This window comes from Bactrocera dorsalis, chromosome 5 (genome assembly GCF_023373825.1).
Source record: "Bactrocera dorsalis isolate Fly_Bdor chromosome 5, ASM2337382v1, whole genome shotgun sequence".
Taxonomy (NCBI): Eukaryota; Metazoa; Arthropoda; class Insecta; order Diptera; family Tephritidae; genus Bactrocera; species Bactrocera dorsalis.
In genome coordinates this window covers 28,495,578-28,516,885 of record NC_064307.1, presented here as the reverse complement: position 1 = coordinate 28,516,885, position 21,308 = coordinate 28,495,578, and the positions used below count along the sequence as shown (strand labels likewise).

General features: G+C 36.5%; 1 protein-coding gene across 4 annotated transcripts in view; it reads right to left on the bottom strand.

The window, feature by feature from the left end:
• LOC105225043 (uncharacterized) overlaps positions 1–20,686 on the bottom strand; it is a 46,206-nt gene extending 25,520 nt beyond the window's left edge. For 2 of the 4 annotated variants that reach the window (XR_003845705.2, XM_011203354.4), the window contains exon 1: positions 20,461–20,680. The gene's annotated coding sequence lies outside the window, so the exon portion shown is untranslated. Of the gene's footprint in view, positions 1–20,460 lie in introns of all 4 variants that reach the window. The other 2 variants (XM_049459440.1, XM_049459439.1) reach the window with 2 other exon arrangements.
• Between the last annotated feature and the right edge of the window lie 622 nt (positions 20,687–21,308).

Genomic DNA, 21,308 nt, shown 5'->3' with positions numbered 1-21,308 from the left:
TATAGTTGACTGTTTACCATCCAAAAATATTGGACAATGTGCAAGATTTAAAATTCAAATTCAGAGAGAATTCCTTCCTCATAGTAGTATCTCTGTATCTCTCTAAAATGTGTATAATTAAGTTTCCCTTTATATTTAAGGATTTGTCAATACTAATTTTGCAATCTAGAAATTCACACTTTTTTCCTAAAATTTGACATTTTTGATGATATGCATACTAGAACGTTATTGTTGTTGCTTACAGTATCTTAAAATATTCTTCGCGACCCAAAAATAGACTTTAATCGTGAACATTTTCTCGCGGGGATTAACTCGTAAATAGCGCATACTCGTAGATAAACTTAATTCATTATTGATGAAGAAGCTCCATTAAGGACAAGTAGTTACCGATCATTGTAGATCACTCCTAGACAAATTGCGGGTAGGTCGTTCAACATCAGTTGTTGTTCCGGAAACTAAATATGCTGTGCGCAAACTGATATTACAAGATCGTCATGTGACCTATCGTGAGATTGAGACATCATCATTGACCGTAAAAAATATTTGTTCTCAAAAAAAGGCTCGTGTCCCTTGGTTAAGAGAAATGTTATCAAAATACGTTTGCGCTGCTTCGAAAACGTATATACTATATACTGTTGTAAGTATTTAAAATGCATTTCACAAATTATTGACGCCTTTTTGCATGACTTTTCCTACAGGGTATGTCTGATGAATTACGTAAATATATATGTGCTTGTCAGTTGTCTGGTAGCTACTATAAACAATGTCAAGAATTTGGCGGGTCAGCGATTAATTATGCGCCTGCTATCCCAGCAACGGCTATACACATGCTATATGTAGGTATGTATATATAATACATTCGATTCACTTTATATCTATGCCTAACTGAGCATTTATTTATAAATAAAAAATTATACATTTTTATGTATGTACCTATGTGCATAAAAGAAAACAAATATTCGACACTACTTCTGGTTATGTGTACTTATGTACATACAGTATACGTGGGTGTGTATGGGTGTGGCATTTGCAATTTATTAAGCTGTGCGTATTGACGTCATAGTTGCTTTATTTTGTTTATTTCGCTTTCTAGTTTATTAAAAATATTTATTTATTTTTAGTTTTGATATCATTTTTATTTCTTTTACAATAGTTTATAGCCAGCAGTGCATATTTGTTTATTTTTTGAGGAGTTTATTTGATGCTTACTCGTAAATACATACAATTGGATGTTTATACGCTCTTTGAATGAAATTAATAAAGTATAGATTTGAAAACAATTTATAAATGAAAATATGTATATTATTAAATCACTGCTATCATTTTGCAATACTTTCAATTATATCCTAAGGATGATTGTACATATAATTCATACATATATAAAAAACCAAATAACCCGATGCCTACTGTGATTTTTCGTACCAAATTACAGTTATTTGTCCAAATTTATAAATTAGTTACAGACGAACAACCGGATATCAAGAATTCAAATCGTCTCGTCATCTTGATTATCTTGATATTCATAACACTAGATCTATCTATACTAGTGTTAGATGTAAAAACAACAGTTAGGTGAATAAAACATTATACTCTGTTACTACATGTAAGAGAATACAATTTACAACAACATACCCCACGAAGGCCAAAACCTACTAACTAATCAAGGGAGTGAGCTCTCCTGCTCTGGAGAATAAACCTGACGGACTTTCATTTTGGAGTGACAGATCGGTGAAAAACTCCTAGAATAACACTTGTAACTCTGAGTGAAACTCAGGCGAAATAGTAATTTGGGATAGCGTACAGTTAATCCTTCCATGAACAAAAAATTCATCATATGTACATACTTGTATGTATGAATATTCCGCTGGTAATTAATTAATAATTATAACCCATCTCCGCTGAAATTTGGTTCATATTTTCTATACTAACTTTTTGAATTTTCTTTATGAATGTCTTGTAGCGCTTCTTGGTGAAAAGTAATTAGAAAAGAGGTTATTTATTTATAGAATTTTAATTTTCATTAACTTTTCAGAGTCATTCCCTTCTTTGTGATTTAGAATATTGCATCGACGTCGAGGCAAATATTATCTTGCGAGCGAAATTCATTAAGAATCAATTTTGGAAACTTTAAACTAATCTTAAAGAAAGACTAGATTTGTGTGTAACTGAACAAGGCACAAGGTCTAAACAATGCTCTAGTATGATTTTATTTAATGTCATTGACTTAAAATTCAATATCAATAAAATATCTAATATTGTATATTGGTCACAAGGAAAGGTCTGGACTGTTTGCATTTAATTTGGGGATTAAACTGAAGTATGCTTGACTCCATGAATACAAGTGCACGCAAGTGAGGAAAGTTCTCTGAGCGTCATTCACTTGAGAATGGCCAGAAACGATGCATTTACTTATGGTTCAAGCATCTCACGACTTCCGATCCGCCTCTGACGAAGTATCCTCTGGGAGGCGAGCTAAAGTGAGAAGGCGAAACTTCCCTCCTCAAAGTAGTGGGCTGAGTTTGGGGCCCGCCACGTAAAAAAAACACCCCCAATGAAAGGACACAACAGCATCGGATGAGATTATTGATGACGATCACTGTAATCGTATTAAGGATTAGTCGGGCTCTAAATATGGTTATCTGTAGTACTAGATTTCAGCACAGGAAAAACATCAAGCTATCTAGCTGTCTCCGGGTGGCAAATAGCCACAAACTAGATTGATCTTGTTGTCATAGACGGTGTCTTAGATGTGCGTTTGCCCCGAGGTCCTAGCACTGACTCAGACCACTATCTTGTTGTAGCGAAGATACGGACTTGCCTCTGTGTAGCAAGAAACGCACGTAAACAAACATGAGGGAGGTTGCTCTTTGAAAGCACTCACCAGAAAATCGTTATAAGGGAATTATAGACGGCATTTCATGTTCCTTACGTACGGTTGCACACGAAACCATCGGCCGAAATGCGTGATGACGAAGAGCTTGACAAGCTGGCCGACAGAGGTAATGCTCGAAAATTCTACGAAAAGATGTGGCGACTAACAGAAGGTTTCAAGTCCGGAGTATACTTTTATTGAACCCGCAATGGTGATCGCGTGACTCATGCCCAAAGAACTATAAAATTATACAGAGAACACTTCTCCAACTTGCTGAATGACAGTGACAGCATAACACCAGGAGAAGGTGAATCCGATTTCCCAATCGATGACGATGGAGCGGAAGTTTCGTTGCCCGGCCGTGAAGAAGTTCGAATAGCAATTACCCGTCTGAAGAACAACAAGGCGACGGGGATCGATGGAGTCTCATAGATAGCTCATTCAAATACTGCGGCGAAGAACTGATAAGGAGCATGCATTAGTTTTTTCACAGAATATGGTCGGAAGAAAGCATGCCTGGCGATTGGAATTTAAGTGTGCTATGCCCAATCCACAAAAAGGACCCAACAAGCTGCGTCAGCTACTATGGGATAAGCCACCTCAACATCGCATATAACGTTCTATCGAGCAAACTGTGTATCAACGAACTGATTGGATCAAAGTAGCTTTAGGACTGAAAAATCAACAACTGACCAGATATTCAAAACTTGGAAAATACCTGTGAAAAGAGGATGCACACACACCACCTCTTTGTCGAAAAGGAGCTACCTTTACATCGCTATGTCTGAATTCGGTATGTTTAAACTTACTTTGAGCAATACTAAAAATTCCGTCAGGATTGGGACGGACCTCTCCGATCCGTTCGATACCAAATGAGGTTTTAGACAAGGCGACTCCCTATCGTGCACCTTTTTTAATTTACTGATGGAGAAAATAATTTAAGCTAAATAGAGAAGGTACAATCTTCTAAAAGAGTGTAGAACTATTCTGCTTTATCCATAAAAAAGTAAAGCAAATAGGTCTGGTAGTGATCGATGGCAAGACGAAGTACCTCCTTTCATCAAACAAACAATCGTCGCACTCGCGACTAGGCTCCTACGTCACTGACATTCATAACTTTGAAGTCGTAGATAATTTCGTCTATCTTGGAACCAGTGTTACCAGCAACAACAATGTCAGCATCGAAATCAAACACAGAATAACTCTTGCCAACAGGTGTCACTTTAGACTGAGTAGGGAATTGAAAAGTAAAGTTCTCTCCCGAACAACAAAGACCATTCACTAAACGTCCGTCATCATTCCCGTCCTGCTATATGGTGCGGAGACAATAGGCAATGACTTCATCTGATGAGTTGGCCGTACGAGTATTTGAGCGAAAAGTTTTGCAGAAGATTTATGGTCCGAATATGTAGGACGAATACCGATCAAATCATAGAAAACATCGAGTTATACCGGCATGTAGCATCTCGTGACATCGCCCAGAAAATGGGAGTTAGTCACCAAACCATTTTAAGCCATCTGCAGAAGGCTGGATACACAAAAAAGTTTGATGTTTGGGTGCTGCATGATGTGACGAAAAAACAACCTTCTAGACCGAATCAACGCCTGCGATATGCTGCTGAAACGGAACGAACTCGACCCATTTTTGAAGCGTATGGTGACTGGCTATGAAAAAAGGATCACATACGACAATATTAAGCGAAAATGGTCGTGGTCGGACGCCGGTGAATCGTTCCAAACAGTGGCCAAGCCGGGATTGACGGTCAGGAAGGTTTTGCTGTGTGTTTGTTGGGATTGGAAGCGAATCATCCACTATGAGCTTCTCCCATATGGCGAGAGGATTAACATAGTCTGTTTTGATATTTGCGTAGTGTAGAGTTGTGGTGTATAGCATCCTGTGTGCATAGGTGGGATGGCTGCGTGAGTGTTGTATGTTCGTGTGTATCGATTCGTTGAAAGTCAATTCTCCAAAGCATTGATCACTTATTGACTAATAAAAGGAAGCGGAATTAACGCCGTAGAGAAATATCATTAGAAGAATCACTTCAGTGATAAATTCAAAACGTTTGGCCTCACTCTTAGCCGTGCTTATGCCGCATTTTTTAGTGTCATAACTCAAAATAGTATATCGAATATTCTGAGTTACGACATGCCAGTTTGAAAGCCTAATAATTCAAAAGCATAGAAGAGACGCTTTTATATGTCAGAATGCCGACTTCAATTTCTAAATTGTCCTTCATAGTTTTAAGAACCATTCGACTATATTTCTAGTTTCTTTTTATGGTATGGGCATAAGTGAGTTCTTTTGTTATTTGTTGAACCATTGGTAAATTCTTTTCAAGTACATCTTTACTTAGTTAAATTTGCATATCGAAGGGAAAATATGTATGCCTAAGGAAAATAGTACAACAAGTGTAGAAGCGATTTGGTATCTGAAAGCTCGCCGTAATATCCTGCCAACGGAACTTGTTTTACCATTTTTTAAACATGTAGAAGTGTACATACCAGTACATATTGTATTTATACAAACACATACATATAAATAAATTTATATACATGTACGTATGTATATATGGTACATAAGTTGGTACGTATGTAAATGCACATTCGCTAAGGTAAGTTTCTTGCTGGTGAAGCGAAAATCATTACGCGCCAGCGGCTTCCGGCAACTTTGTAAACTTTTAACGGTACAATCACACACAATGGTATGCACACCTATTCACGCAAATTCATGCACCCGCATGTATGTGTGTTAAAGTTTTTACTTTAGGAAATGTTCGCTGGTTTCAGAGCTTTCTCTTTAAACTACCGCTCCATTCAGACGCCCTTTTTGGCTGGCAAATACATTTCAGTTCGCGTCTGCTCTATTTTTCACGCTTTTATTCAACCCGTTATTGTTTTCGTTTATTTTTTAAGAATTCTTCTTTTTCTACCAAGCTTTGCACTTGCAATATCTGACAGTTAAATTGCAGGCGCGGCTGAATTTTTTTCCTTTTCTTTTTGTAATTTTACATGCAAACACACCCGGCAGGAAATGCAATACCATTGCAAACGTTAAGGGCTGAAACTAACGCCAATTTTATACCCTGAACAAGCAATATTAAGTTTGTCACGAAGTTTATTGCACCTAGAAGGAAATCTCGGAGATTTCGATATAGCCATGTCTCTCTTTATGTCTGTCTGTATATATAGGAAATAACATAGCTTTTGAGTTTCTGAGATATCGATTTGAAATTTTGCATGCCTTCCTTTCTTCCCAATAAGGTGCTCATTTGTCGGAAGTGTCGAATTTAAGATATATTTTCCAGCAATTTGTCATGGGTTATTGTGTAAGGCTATGGCGCAAAATCCGAAGGAGTTTTCCATATCGGACAATTATAACATATAGCTGCTATACAAACTCAAAGATCGAAATGAAGTTCTTGTAAGGAATCTTTTGTAATTTGTGGTGTAACCGAAGTTAACGTTTTTTATTTTATTTTGGTTATATATTTAGTGGAAACTTTTCCAGTCTACTGTATATTAGAAAATATTTGTTAGAGATATGAGTGCCAGAGGCCAAATAATCATGGTAATTTATTTAGTAACGTTTTCCAACACTTTGAAATTTGGAACAAACTTGTTTTTATGTTCATTTTACGTCAACTGACTCAGTGAAATGGCATCCTGATGTCTGTTATTGAAAAATAGATGATGACTGGCTATACAGATTTCAGACTTTAATATCTCAGTATTTTCTAGGGTTTTGGAAAAGCAAGGACCACTCACGAGCTCAAGCCATAGATTTTATATCGAACGGCTCGGGGAGGTCCTTATCGAAATTTAGACCATTAGCTCTCTCACCCAACTTGTTAAGCTCTTCGTAATTACGCATTTCTACCTCTCTCCTTCTTTGTTTGCAAATGCGTTCTCTCTTTAACTCTCGGTATCTTACCCATTCCGCACGTGTTGTGGTCGATTGTAACGTTACGTGGTAGGCAGTCTGCTTTCTCTCCTCTGCGACAAGGAACAGCTGTAAGTAAGGAGCTTGAATTGCCGTCCTACAGTTCCCTTATACCCAGTAGCTGATGAGTGCTCTCAGAGTGCAGGAGTGCAAGCCGAGTAGGAAATCGTTCGGCTGTCTGTTGTGGTTGCAATATAGAGGCGGGTGCGTATCTTGGCTACAACAAGATAGTGGTCCGAATCAAAGCTAGGACCCCGGAGCATATAATACGGAGCATCCATACACTGCAGACGTATCTTCCGTTTATCACAACATGATTGAACCGGTTGGTGGCTAGATCCGGAGACAGCCAGGTAAGTTGATTATTTTTTCTATGCTGGAATATAGTACTACAGATAACCATATTTCAGGCCCCGGCGAGGTCAACCAATCTCAATCCATTTGGGGATGTTTCATCATAGTTGCTCAATTTACCGACCGTTGTGCCGAAGATACCTTCTTTGCTCATCCTGGCGTTAAAGTTGCTAAGCATGATTTTGATATCATGGCGGGGGCAGCTCTTATAGGTACGCTCCAAGCGCTCATAGAAGACATCTTTGAAGTGTGGCTAGACGTTGATTCACTGTTGTGACTGCCAGAATACGGCGACGGAGTCCCAACACGAACTCCACACCCAATTTTCGCTCCTCTATATGGTCACTGTAGTAAATGGCACAAGGTCTTAGTCGTCTCAATCCATGTCTCGACTATTGCACTTCTTTGACGGCGTTGATGTCAGCTTGTACTCTTACGAGGACATCAATCAGCTGGGCAGCGGCACCTTCCCAATTAAGGAACCGGACATGCCGGGTGCATGCATTTTAATCGTAAATACGTTTGCAGTGGTCGTCGTCACAAGGGGGTCTCGCTTCCGAGGCTGTAGCATCATTTCCATGGGGAAAATGCTTTTGTAGGGTTATTTGAAGTCATTGGTCTTTAGTAATAAACCAGATTCTCTTCAGCTTTAGAAACCTACATTGAACGTGCTATTCATGGCAAACGTTTTGATTTAGTGGAAAAAGTTCTTGAAAATTAGGTTAGCATTCGTTGCTGTAAAAGTAGTGGTGGAGGCCATTTGAATGATATTAAATTCAGTACCTCAGCACCGCATTTCCAAAAGGGGATGTTTGTATGCAAGCTGTTGTGTGCAGTTACTCGTGAGCATTTATCGGTCATATTTCACACAAAGTTTCACTTAAAGCAGCCACATGACATGTTTTTAACTTCCCTTTATGTAGGTTGTGTACTTCTGTGCATGTTTCTTATGTGGGCGTCCAGTTCTAGTGATATGGAATTTATTATACAGTTTTGGTATGAGAAAAAGAAGCGCGAGCTTTTATGGTGTGCTACATGCGTCTAGACGTCGTTGTCATGTCTCCAGGGAGACTAAATAGCGTTATTAAGCACATATAATAGAATATATAAATGTTGTAGAAAGAAGTGAATGCAGAAAGCAAAAGTTCACTTTCATGGTGATAAATCGTAAGGGTCCATTTATAGCAGAGAATTAATAAGTTATTGTGCTGCAATTTTCAGATTTTGCTACGGAGATTTGTATTACTTATTGATTGTGAAGTTATTCTAACTCTAAATAGTATCCTTAAATGGTTGATAGACTTTCACACGCAGTGTTTCTCATAAGAGATCATATATATTATATATAGCCTTGGCACGCTCTCCAATTATTAAAATAAAATTTGAATATTTTATCGGTTTGGGAATTGGCCGAAAAAGAGCTGACTCGAGTTAACTTTCTTTAAAAAAATATAATAAAATTGAATACCTATGATGATGATGAGCCTCCCATGCATGATCCGGCAGATATTCATTGGATTTTGCAACAAGGCAAATGTGAATGAAAAAATCTGTAAATAATTCCAAGTAAGAGAAAACAAAACATACGCTGAATGCTGTAAGTGAGGCATGCCGTACTATTTCCCAGTAAGAAAATAAAGCAAAAACCGCAATTTTTGGTTAGGCATAACCGATGCTGAGCAACAAAGTTGTGCGACCAGCGTAAAGTCCTGAATGACACAATTCCGCGTCACACGAATTTACATAAATTGTTGTTGGTCTATGCCTAAGGTAGGCAAAAATTGAAGTTATTCCACGACCACGTCATTTTTGTTTTTATAATAAAGCAAAACTACTGATCCAAACACGTACGTGTAGAAGGTTTGATGTGAGTGCACCGGCGCGTATGAGTGATTTATGTACGAGTACGCTCATTCATTCGCAGCTGAATGTTCATCATACGCCCTGGCGTGTGCGCCGGTGTTAGAGACGGCTCATTATTTTTAATTTAATGTACGACTTTTTAGTACGCCTCGGAAAAAATGCAAAAAATGCGAAAATTGTATTTTTTTTGATTTTCATTTTTTGGACGTTGATAAAATTAAATTTCTTTTCGTGAAATTTCTGAATGATTTTTAATATATCTTAATAAGAATTTGAATTACTCATTTTGGCAACTGCATTGACAGCTGGGTTATACGTTTTGGGCAATGTAAATGGATATTAAATGGTTATGGGTTGGGTTTTAAGTAAAACCGTTTTTTCTAGATCTACCTTTCAGCTTCTAATTTCTTAAGGATTACACATAGTCTGCTCGTTTAAAAGCCGTTATTTTTGGTATTTTTTGTAAAGAAAACTGCCGCAAGAAAAATTTTAAAATAATTGTTTCGAGTATAACAAGCTCTGTAATTTTTATTGAGATAACTCAAATATTGGCCGATATATGCGATACAAAGTCAACGGAAGTTCGAAAATATTAAGTATATGCGGCTAAGGGAAGTATTGGCCTGATTCAACCTATTTTTGACGTACAGAAGGATTATCTCTTAATTTCAGTTATATATACATATACATAACACATTGATGGACATTTTCGATCTCAAGTCAATAGTCAATATAGGTATAGGTATAAATATTCGGTACCTAGGGGCTTGAACAGTTTTTGTTGGATTTGAATAATTTTTGGTTATAAGCTGCCACACATAAAAGACATTATTCGTGCAAAGTTGTATCCCGTTATATGAATTACTTCTTGGTTTGTGTACTGGAAAGTAAAGGAATCAAGTGGAATTTAAAATTGTGCTGTATGGGAAGCAGGCGTGGTTCTTGTCCGATTTCGCTCCTTTTTACAACGTCACATAGAAATATGAAAAAATACCACATGCCAAATTTTGTCGAAATCGGTCAGTCGGGTGCCGAAATATGGGATTTCACCAAAAAGTAGGCGGTGCCACGCCCATTGTCCATATGTCTGTGGTTCTGGCGCATTTATTTATTGATTTATCGCGCTATTAGTAGTTTTGAATAGTACCGTTATATGAGGAGTAAAAGGGGTTTTCATCCGATTTGGTCCATTTTCACACTATAGGTAGGACTTTTTGTAGAATTCGTACTGAGCAAATTTGGTTGTTGTAGTTTTAGTGGTTTAGGAGATATATACATTAAACTTATTAGAGGGCGGGGCCAAGCCCACTTTTTCAAACATTTTTTTCACACAGGTGCCTCTAACTACTGCGATACCTTTTGCCAAATATGAGTTTTACTACTTTATCCGGTGCTTAGTTATGGTACTATATATGTTTTCGGTTAATGGCAATTTGTGGGCGTGGCAGTGGTCCGATTACGCTCATCTACGAATTCACATTTTGTTTTGTAAGAAATCTGCATACCAAGTTCCATCACCATATCTAAATTTTTACTCAAGTTACAGCTTGCACGGACGGACGGACGGACAGACAGTCTGTCAACCGGATTTCAACTTTTCTCGTCAACCTGATCATTTATATATTATATTTATATAAACCTATATCTTTCCACTCCTAACAAAAAAGACTTAGCAGTTTTCTCGGGGTTAACAATTTCTTGCAATTACTTTACAGCCAGATAACCAAACAAGTTCAATTACAAGCTTGCTTATTAGCTTGATGCATTAAAGCGAAATACCCTGTGACTAGACTGGAACCCATAATTAGCGAGCTCAAGAAAATTATTGCCGTTTTTTTTATTTAGTGTGGAGTGAATATTTTCCTTTCTGAAATAATGCACTGGTGAGTAGCCACCTATGACCTTGATGCCTGCAATATCCGTTAAAAAGGTACTGTAATAGGCTGCTAGAATGAAGCACAAGTTTATGGAGAGATTCTGTTAGACCTAAACTAAGAATTTACCTTTGATACATTCTTTGATGTTATATAACGGGTGATTTTTTTGAGGTTAGGATTTTCATGCATTAGTATTTGACAGATCACGTGGGATTTCAGACATGGTGTCAAAGAGAAAGATGCTCAGTATGCTTTGACATTTCATCATGAATAGACTTACTAACGAGCAACGCTTGCAAATCATTGAATTTTATTACCAAAATCAGTGTTCGGTTCGAAATGTGTTTATCGACAAATTTTGTTCAGCGATGAGGCTCATTTCTGGTTGAATGGCTACGTAAATAAGCAAAATTGCCGCATTTGGGGTGAAGAGCAACCAGAAGCCGTTCAAGAACTGCCCATGCATCCCGAAAAATGCACTGTTTGGTGTGGTTTGTACGCTGGTGGAATCATTGGACCGTATTTTTTCAAAGATGCTGTTGGACGCAACGTTACGGTGAATGGCGATCGCTATCGTTCGATGCTAACAAACTTTTTGTTGCCAAAAATGGAAGAACTGAACTTGGTTGACATGTGGTTTCAACAAGATGGCGCTACATGCCACACAGCTCGCGATTCTATGGCCATTTTGAGGGAAAACTTCGGACAACAATTCATCTCAAGAAATGGACCCGTAAGTTGGCCACCAAGATCATGCGATTTAACGCCTTTAGACTATTTTTGTGGGGCTACGTCAAGTCTAAAGTCTACAGAAATAAGCCAGCAACTATTCCAGCTTTGGAAGACAACATTTCCGAAGAAATTCGGGCTATTCCGGCCGAAATGCTCGAAAAAGTTGCCCAAAATTGGACTTTCCGAATGGACCACCTAAGACGCAGCCGCGGTCAACATTTAAATGAAATTATCTTCAAAAAGTAAATGTCATGAACCAATCTAACGTTTCAAATAAAGAACCGATGAGATTTTGCAAATTTTATGCGTTTTTTTTTAAAAAAAGTTATCAAGCTCTTAAAAAATCACCCTTTACTATAACCAAGCTTTACAACTTTAAAGCTATACTCTCGAATAATGTTAAAATCCATAAAATGAATCCATTACAGAAATTTAAAATTTTAACATTTCTTTTAAATTCTGTTCGATAAACTGAATTTATGCTTACTGTCCTTAAAGGCGGATGGAACTTACTCAGAACTGAGAAAATATTTTTGGGTTGCTAAAATGGATTTCAAACCTGTTCAATCCGTAGTATCCATCACTAAAAATTGTTATTTATAATAAACACTTTCTAAGTCTAAATTTGCTCATTCTCCTCAGTTTTATTGCCATGTCAATAAGCTATCAATATCTTCCTCAATGCTAATCCCTAAATATTTGTTCAATATGAACTATGCGTCGGTATTGCGAATAGCTAACGGTATCATAGCACAGTTCTCATATGTAAACAACATATTTATTTTGCAGCACGTGCAAGCAATCATGCAACCTAAGCCCTTCCATTAGAGTATTTTGCGAGTGAAGTATCTGCAGACACCTAAAAAATCAAATGACAATATCGCAAAATCAGCAAACAACAATAAACATGCAAGTAAAATTCGAAAATCGAAATCGAATTTTAATTTATGCAGACTGTTATAAAACAAGAAAAACCTTAACTTCGGCTGCACTGAAGCTATAATACATTTCTCAGGTGCAGTTTTTATAGCATAAAAGAGTATAAAAGAAGTTTGTTCTGCTATAGTGGTCCGATCTAAATAATATAGTCGAAGAAGCTATGGTTAATAATATGTGTAAATTTTTGTGAAGATATCTTGTCAAATAAACAAATTTCCCTTACAAAATCTTGCGCTCGATCTGTAAGCTTGTATGGGAGCTATGTTTATACCATAGATATCCGGTATCGGCGGTTCCGACAAATGCGCAGCTTCTCGGTGAGAAAAGAACTAGTTCATGTAAAGGGTGAACCATTTTGAGGTTCGCTACTTTTTTAAAGAAAAAAAACAAAGAAAATACAAATTAAAGGGGAAATGTTTATTATCATTAAAAAAAAAAATCTTTTTTTGGCATTTATTTTTTGAAGATTATCTCATTCAAATGTTGGCCGCGGCTATGTCTCAGATCGTCCATCCGTTGAGTTCATTTTTTTATGCCTCGGTCAAACTGACACGCGTTGTGTTTTGCTCCCTGGCCTGAATCGAAGCGGTCAAATGGTGTGATATCACACGATCTTGGTAGCCAATCGAACGACACAAAACGTGAAATTATCTTCTCACCGAAGTGTTTTCTCAATAAATACATTGATTGATGCGATATGTGGAAAATGACGTCCTATCGTTTATTTTTTTGGCTGGATGAAATGGCAGCTCTTGAATCTCTTCAGGCTGTTCTTCGTTCCAAATCCGGCTATTTTTCTTGTTTACATACCCATTGAGCCAGAAATGGGCGGTTTCAGTTTCTGCACAAGCTGTATTTTGTATGCTGTGAACGCCGGCGAATCGACTCTCCACGGTTTTCGTGTAGGGTTATAAGTTGAGCGAAGCGCGCGAAACACATTCTTTACAGAATATGAATTTTCGTAATAATTTTGAACGATTTGTAAGCGTGGTTCAAGCGTAAGGCTTTCCACGATGTAATGCCAAGCAATACTGAACACAAATAGTCAGAGGTGTTGTGAAATCGGGATATGATTCAAGAACGAATTAATTAATTTTATTTTTGTAAGGGAAAACATAAGAACAAAACACAAAATACCAAAATAATTGAATTTGTGGAAAAAAGCCAGACATCATAAGAGGATTTGCAAAACGCAACAAACCGCTTATAGATTCATTATGGCAGGAATTAACGAAATCCCTTAATGTTGCAGATTCTTCACATAAATATGTTACGGATGGAAACACACTTATTTTTTTACATTATAACTAAGTGGAAAAGCAAAATTAAGAGAAAACTCACAACAAACTGCCAAAATGACATACTTAACATTACTAATCCCCGTTGGTAAGCCCCCTCTGCTACTTTCATTGAAATCATAGTTTTTCTTGGCCAAAAACTTCATTTTATTTTTTTCCTTTTGCTGGTGTCCATTTCACCTGCACTTATATATATAACGTGAGATACATACAGACACTAAAGCTATATATTAATAATGAATTTATTTTTACTATATCTAATATGACCTAAAAAATCCTTGAGTTAAGGGGGGAGCCTGCTTTAGAAGCTTCAAAAAATCGATTTTGTTTTTGCTTAAATCTCTTCAAAAATAATCTAAGAATATGTCCTAAAAGCTTTAGATTGGAATTCGAAATATTTTTGAAGTTAGAAGGAAAATAGTGACCGAGCGTCTAGCAGATATATTAGCGTTTGGGCAGAAAGCGATTACTTTGACGCGCGATTTCTCGGTTTTTCATTTTTATGATTTTTCTTAATTCGCGGCCAGATAGAAAAAAAACTAAACGTCGTATGGAATTGGGACAATTTGTAAAATTTTACACTTTTTTGGAATTTTTTTGGTTTATATAGAAGATAAATTATTAAAAAAATTTTTTGTTTCCGATAGAAATTGCGACCTGCATCCTGCCCGGCGTCCGACAGATGCACATGCGAGATGCATCGGGCAATTGCTTCCTAAAGGCAGAATATCAAAGATTTTGTATCCAAAAAATTTTTGAATGATGTTTAGATATATAACTATAACCCCTAGAAATTTCGCTTTAATCACTTATTTCTTTCCCCTCCCGAAAAAATCCTCAAAAAAATCGATTTTTGAAGCCTCTAAACCAGGCTCCCCCTTAAGTGGATAATATTCCCTTAGCCAAGAATGACTAGAACAAAAGGTACTCATAATCTCTTCGATAGATTCTTTTCTTCATGGATTTCACAAAGTAACGTAAGCGCCAGTGAATTCTATTTTTCAAACTGATGAAACCCAAACAACAACTAAGCAGGAATAATGCCGTCGATTTGCAAGGGGTTATAGGAATACTGTAATGAGTTAAAATAATCTAGCTCGAGCCACATCATTGATCAGATATTCACCATGCGGTAAATCTTGGAAAAGACCCGTTATCGACACATACCACGTCTTCGTCGATTTCAAAACTGCTTTTGACAGCACGAAGAACTGCATTTATGCCGCTATGTCTGAATTTGGTAACTCCGCAAAACTAATACGGATGTGTAAACTAAAGTTGAGCAATACCAAAAGCTCTGTCAGCATCGGGAAGGACCTCTCCGAGCCGTTCGATACCAAACAAGATTCTTCAATCCACTTCTGGAAAATATAATTTGAGGAGGAGATCTGAATATAGAAGACAATCTTTCATTAGAGTGTTTTGTATCATTAGCCTCAATAACCGTTCTGTTAGTTTTACTTTCTCTAGAATTAATAAGGAAGCGAAGCAAAAGAGTGTGGTAGTGAACGAGGGACAACACAAAATACCTTTTAAAATCAAGCAAACAGTCGCACTCCCGACAAGGCTCTCTATTGACAATCATAACTTCAAAATCGTAGATAATTTCGTCTATCTTGAAACCAGCATCAACATCAACAACAATATCGGCATATATACAGAATCACTCTTACCAACAGATGTTACTTCGGACTGAGCAGTCAACTGATAAGTAAAGTTCTCTCTCGACGAAAAAAGACTAAACTCAATAATTTACTCCTCATCCGCGTCCTACCATACGGTGCAGAGGCATGGACGATGACAACATCTGATGAGTCGACGTTGCGAGTTTTCGAGAGAAAAGTTCTGCGAAAGATTTATGGTCCTTTGCGCATTGGCAGCGGCGATCGAACGATGAGCTGTACGAGGTATACGACGGCATTGATCCATTGGTGTAACCGAAGTGAACGTTTTTTGCTGTTTTCTTTTAAAAGTATACCTTTTTCCGTTACGGCCACCCGATTAGCATGAAAACAACCGAAGTTGGTTGCTTGTACCAAAAAATGAGATTTTTTTTTCGAAATTTGGAAACTAAATTGGGTATTACCAATCAGAAAGTAAGATATTATCAAACTACGAAAAATAAAGGCAAATAACAGTTCCAAAAAGAAAATTTCACTTTGGCCACTGCTTAACAAAGGTGACCTCCAAAAATCGCCTTCACCTTTCAAATGCTTTATACAAATAATTTTATTTTATTTTCTCTAAAATCTAGACGCAACACCGTTCCACTATTCAATTACTTCTCTTACTTAATAAATATTTAATATGCGTCAGCAGCGTGAAACAATACCAGGAATTGAAGGAAGAAGAGGAAAGCATGTAATGCGAACAATTTATTTTATTTCCTTCAACTACGCAACATCAACATTCACTTATGACGGTAATCACTTCCGTACAGCTTGAATTAGCGAAAACGGCGAAGTATTTATTTTTATAACTGTTTATATTTTCAATGCAGGATACAAACAGAGTCGCACTACAAATATGAGCTTAGAAACAGCAATATTTAGGTGAATCTAACGGCAATGAAATATTTGTTTAGTCAATATTGACATAGCGAGCGGAAAGGTGACTGCTGGCTGGTTTAACCATCATTGTTGCTATACGAGAAATAGCAGTACAGTTACTATGCACATATTTGTTGGTATTAGAGGGAGCGACTGTTGCGTGGGATATTTATGCGTTGCCTAAGTGCAGTTGCAACCATAAAGTTTATGGTACTATGACAATGGTGAATGGGAAACTTAGTGTAGGTGTATGTGTATATATAAGTTGGTAGCAATATGCGAAAATATAATGAAGTTCTTGTTGATAATTTGCAATAAAGTATTCAAGGTATAAAAGGGTGTTGGTATATAATATTTTTATAACAATATAAAATATTTGTAATATATATTTGCAGTATAAATGATATTTCACAAAAATGTATTTTGCTAAGTTGGTGGCACTATCTCTCATTTTTATGCCAAATATGAGCACGATCTGTGAACCAGTGTATTTACAGCAGCTGCTTAAGTCGGTACACCTCAGTAGTGGGTTGCGATTTTTACAATGGATAAAAATATCGAAAGAATTTTCGTGGTATAAAGCCTTCAAAGACGGTCGAGAGATCGTTGAAGACATGCCTCGTTCTGGACAACCTTCGACCTATTTAACTGATGAAAATATTAAAATAAGTGAAGGACATGATGCTTGAATAACGTCACGCAAGTATTAGAGAGAGGGCAAGAGAGCTTAACATCTCTCGAGAGTCCGTTTGAAGATAGTTTGATATGCAAACAAGGCAACAATCCTCGGAATGGAGGGAAAAAAACGAGTCGAAATAAAAAAACCACGCCAAAACCGCTCAAAAATCAATGTGTGGCTCGTTGTTTTTTTGATATTCGTGATTTCGTGTATCATAATTTTTTCCGAAGGAGCAGATGGTCAATAAGGAGTTCTATTTGGTCATACTGAGGCGTTTTCGTTAGAACACGGCCGGAATTGTGGTAGAACAATTCATAAATTTTACACAATGATAATGCACCGTTGCATTGAGCCACGATTGTGACCGAATTTAAAGCCAAAAACGCAATGAATACCATCGATCAACCACGGTATTCACCACATTTGGCTTGGTGTGATATTTTCATGTTCCCCAAACTGAAATTGCTGCTCCGTGGAACACGTTTTCAATCGTTCGAAGAGATAAAACGAAATTCGCTAAAGAAGCTGAAGGCCATCTCAGAAAGTGCTTTTGAAAAGTGTCTTGAGAACTGGAACATTCGTTGGCATGAGTGTATTATATCTGGTGGGGATTACTTTGAAGATGACAAAATAAATATTGATGAATAATTAAATATTTTCTGTTTTATTTAGCATATCCGGGTACTTTTTGCCAAGATGTATTAGGTAAATTTAAAGAAAATATTGGGATCAGAAGCCTAAATTGTTAGAAATTAGAGGTTTGATGGAAAGTTGAGGTACCTTGAAGAGACTTGAAATACAAGTTGTTAATGTTATTCGAAAATACGTCAAAAGTAATATTTTGATGGATGAAAGTGTGAAATGTTGTTCTACTGGTGTTCGTAATTGGAGGTAGTCAATGACTCTAATAGGTTTTATGTACATACAATGGAATAAGAATATGAAGCTAACTCAGTAAGCACAAGTAATTTTGTTATCTTATGCTACAGTGAAGTTGAATTAGAACTCAGTCACCATGACGATATGAAAGGCTTACGATACTATGTAAGTAATCGTCAACAATCTCTTCCAGATAATCCAATTTGAATACTAGTTTATTTAATTTCCCTCAACGAAAATATCGAAACTAAAATTTGAAACAAGCAATGCTTATATATACAAGTCTGTATGAGATATCTTAATAAATCGTTATGGCTGTTGATACTTATACCGATTTATAATCCTATTTTCTTTTTTGATGAAATAAATTTCCTTTAACCGTAATAAAATAATTGCCGTCACTCTCGACTTTCTCAAATAATTTACAAAAATTTTACGGTTATCTAAAGTTTGTCCGTTAGCTCTCTCTTACAAAGATTTGTTAGTACAGGGCATATTAAGTTTGCCTAAAAGTTTGTAATATACCGAAGGAAACGTTGGAGATCCTGTAAAGTGTATACATTAGAGCGGGTCGATCTTTCTATAAAATTGCGTACGCGACAAATGTTAAACGGATCATTCTAAACATCTTTGACCAGGAGAATATGGGTCTAAAACTGGTTTCGATTTAGCGAAGTATAAAATTTCTGAATAATCGGTTGTATGATCATTAGAATATCAATATGCACCTATTTATTAAATTTCGTTAGCATATCTCAAAAAATTACAAGAAAATTTTTATGATCCCTAAAAAACGAAACAAAGTGCATCAAGGTATACAAATTGCTCGATCAAAATGCAGCTTTTCTATGGAAAACTTCTATATGCAGAGATATCTTCACGAAATTTGGTATGGATTGTTTTTCCAAGCAAGTGTGCAATCTCCGAAGACATTGTTTTGATCGGACCGAATATTAGGAATATTGTCCTAAATTTTCAAGTGGATCCGAGTAATAGTTTCGGAGATTGAGAACTTATTCGCTCAAAACGCATTTTTTCTCGAAACTATGTTTTTGAAGTCGGTTGGCAAGATTTCTCGAGAACTACTCAACCGATTTTCATGAAACTTAACACAGGTCTTTGAGACCTGGACGAAGAATTTTTTTCGATTACAACTATTTCAAAAAAAATATCACGAAATTTTCATTTCTTTATAAAAATGCTTGCCAAAATCCAATTTTCAGTTTTTTTTGTCCTTCGCTCAAGTTCTAAGTAAAGATTTTAACTAAAATACGTATTTTTTCATTTTTGACGATCCTATGGGTGGATTAAGCTGAAGTTAAGATGCGGGCGCATCTTTTTTGGAGGCGTCACCGGAAACGGGATCGCAATGGCCGAGCTTAAAATATTTTTTTTTCTAAAAATGTCAAAATTTCTTTATTAATAGTGTATGTTTGTAACAATAAAAAATTCTAATAAATAATTTCATTTTGTTTTTATGAGAAAAAATTGTTGAAAAAGGGCTAACCGAGGAAACCCATATAACCCATAAAACCCCTTTACTTATAATACTTTTTAGTTTTTTAGTAAATTTAATTTAGTTTTTATAAAATATTATTGATTACACTTTAATATCACATTATTATGGAATATTTGAAAACTAAATATTTTTTTTTTTATATTTCTTTAAGCATAAATTACATTTAATGCTTTCTTCTCGTTTCTTAAAGTAATTTGCTTTGTGTTTTTCAGCAAATCTAGTGATGCAACGGGAAAGTGAAATTATGAGAGTGTTGCAACTTTATATACATACATTGACACAGAGATATCACATAAAACACACAAATGTATATATACATATATATGTATGCATATATACAAATATATATCTAAACATCTAAGTAAACAATTTGCCCCAACACTGCACAACTTTTTATGACTTTTCACAGCTTCTTTTCATAAGTAAAAAGTCGATTTGCTCAAAATGAGATAATCTTTATATTTATTCTAATCTTTTTAATCACCAAAAACCACTTTCACTAATTGCAGATGCAGAGCAAAAGATACAATTCGTTTTTTATGTCATTTGCATTGTATTTTTCTCTCCTTTACATTTTCTTTGCTCATATGTTGTACTTTGTAGCTTCGAATATTCAATATGCAGTATGCACTGTGTCTACATAACGGTGTGTATGCATGTGTGCGTGTGTCAAATTTTGCATTTTCATAAGCGGATGCTTCGTACGCTGCTCATTTTGCCTAGCGTGCGATTCCCACAGCTGCTTTCATCTTTCGTCCTTCGCTTGCACTTCACATCACACCGACACATGCACATATATGTGTATGTGTGTGCATCACTGTAATCACAACACCAACACAAACAAGTAATTTATTTTTTTTTTAATACGTTTCTCTACTCTACTCCTTATGCGCTGCTTCTTCATTTAAGTAATGCTTTTCATTTAGTTAAAATATTTAATTTAATTATTTATTTACATTCTTTTTTTGTGTGGCTTTACTTTTCCTATCGAGATTTTCACAATTTTAACTTATCCCAGCAATTTGTCTCACATTAAATTCAATAAAAAAATATAATTTTCTTTGACTTGAAGCTGGCTGGCAAAAAATGTTGTATACATTTTACAAGAGCAACGCAGAGACTAGCCGAAAATGTTGTGCATTGCCAACGACGATAACGACGACGTCGACGAGCCAAACAGCTCCCACGAACGTAATCAACGAGCGCGCATACGAGCCAATTTGCAGCGACGACGAGCTAACCGCTTGTATGGAGCAGACACAGAAGCAGTGGAGAAAACTGAGGTGATTTTTGGCTTTGCTGCGATTTTGATTGTTGCTGTGGTGGCTGTGAGCACTGCTAAAGCGTTAAGTAGTGCGCACAGTGGGCCATTTTTGTGCAATGTAGTTAACTTTTGGCGTAAAAAATTCAGCGGTACGCCATCTGCCCAATAACATAAAAACGGCCAATGGACTCAAAATTTTTATCATGACAGGTATTTGTTCGTTTGTTATTCTTCTTTTTTATAGGCGAATTTACAACAGCGCGCCACTCGTTCTTCCTTTTTATTGTTTGGCGTTATTTAGAGACCGAAGTGTAGCTAAGTCCTTCTCCACCTGGTCTTTGTAACGGAGTGGAGTTCTTCCTCGTCCTCAGCGTCCTCGGTGGGTACTGTGTCCAATACTCTCAGAACTGGAGTGATTTCATCCATTCGGACGACATGATCTATTTAGCGTAGCCGCTGTCTCTTAATAAGCTGAATGATAAGCTGAAGCTCAATGTCGTCATATATCTCATACAGCTCATCGTTCTATCGAATGCGATA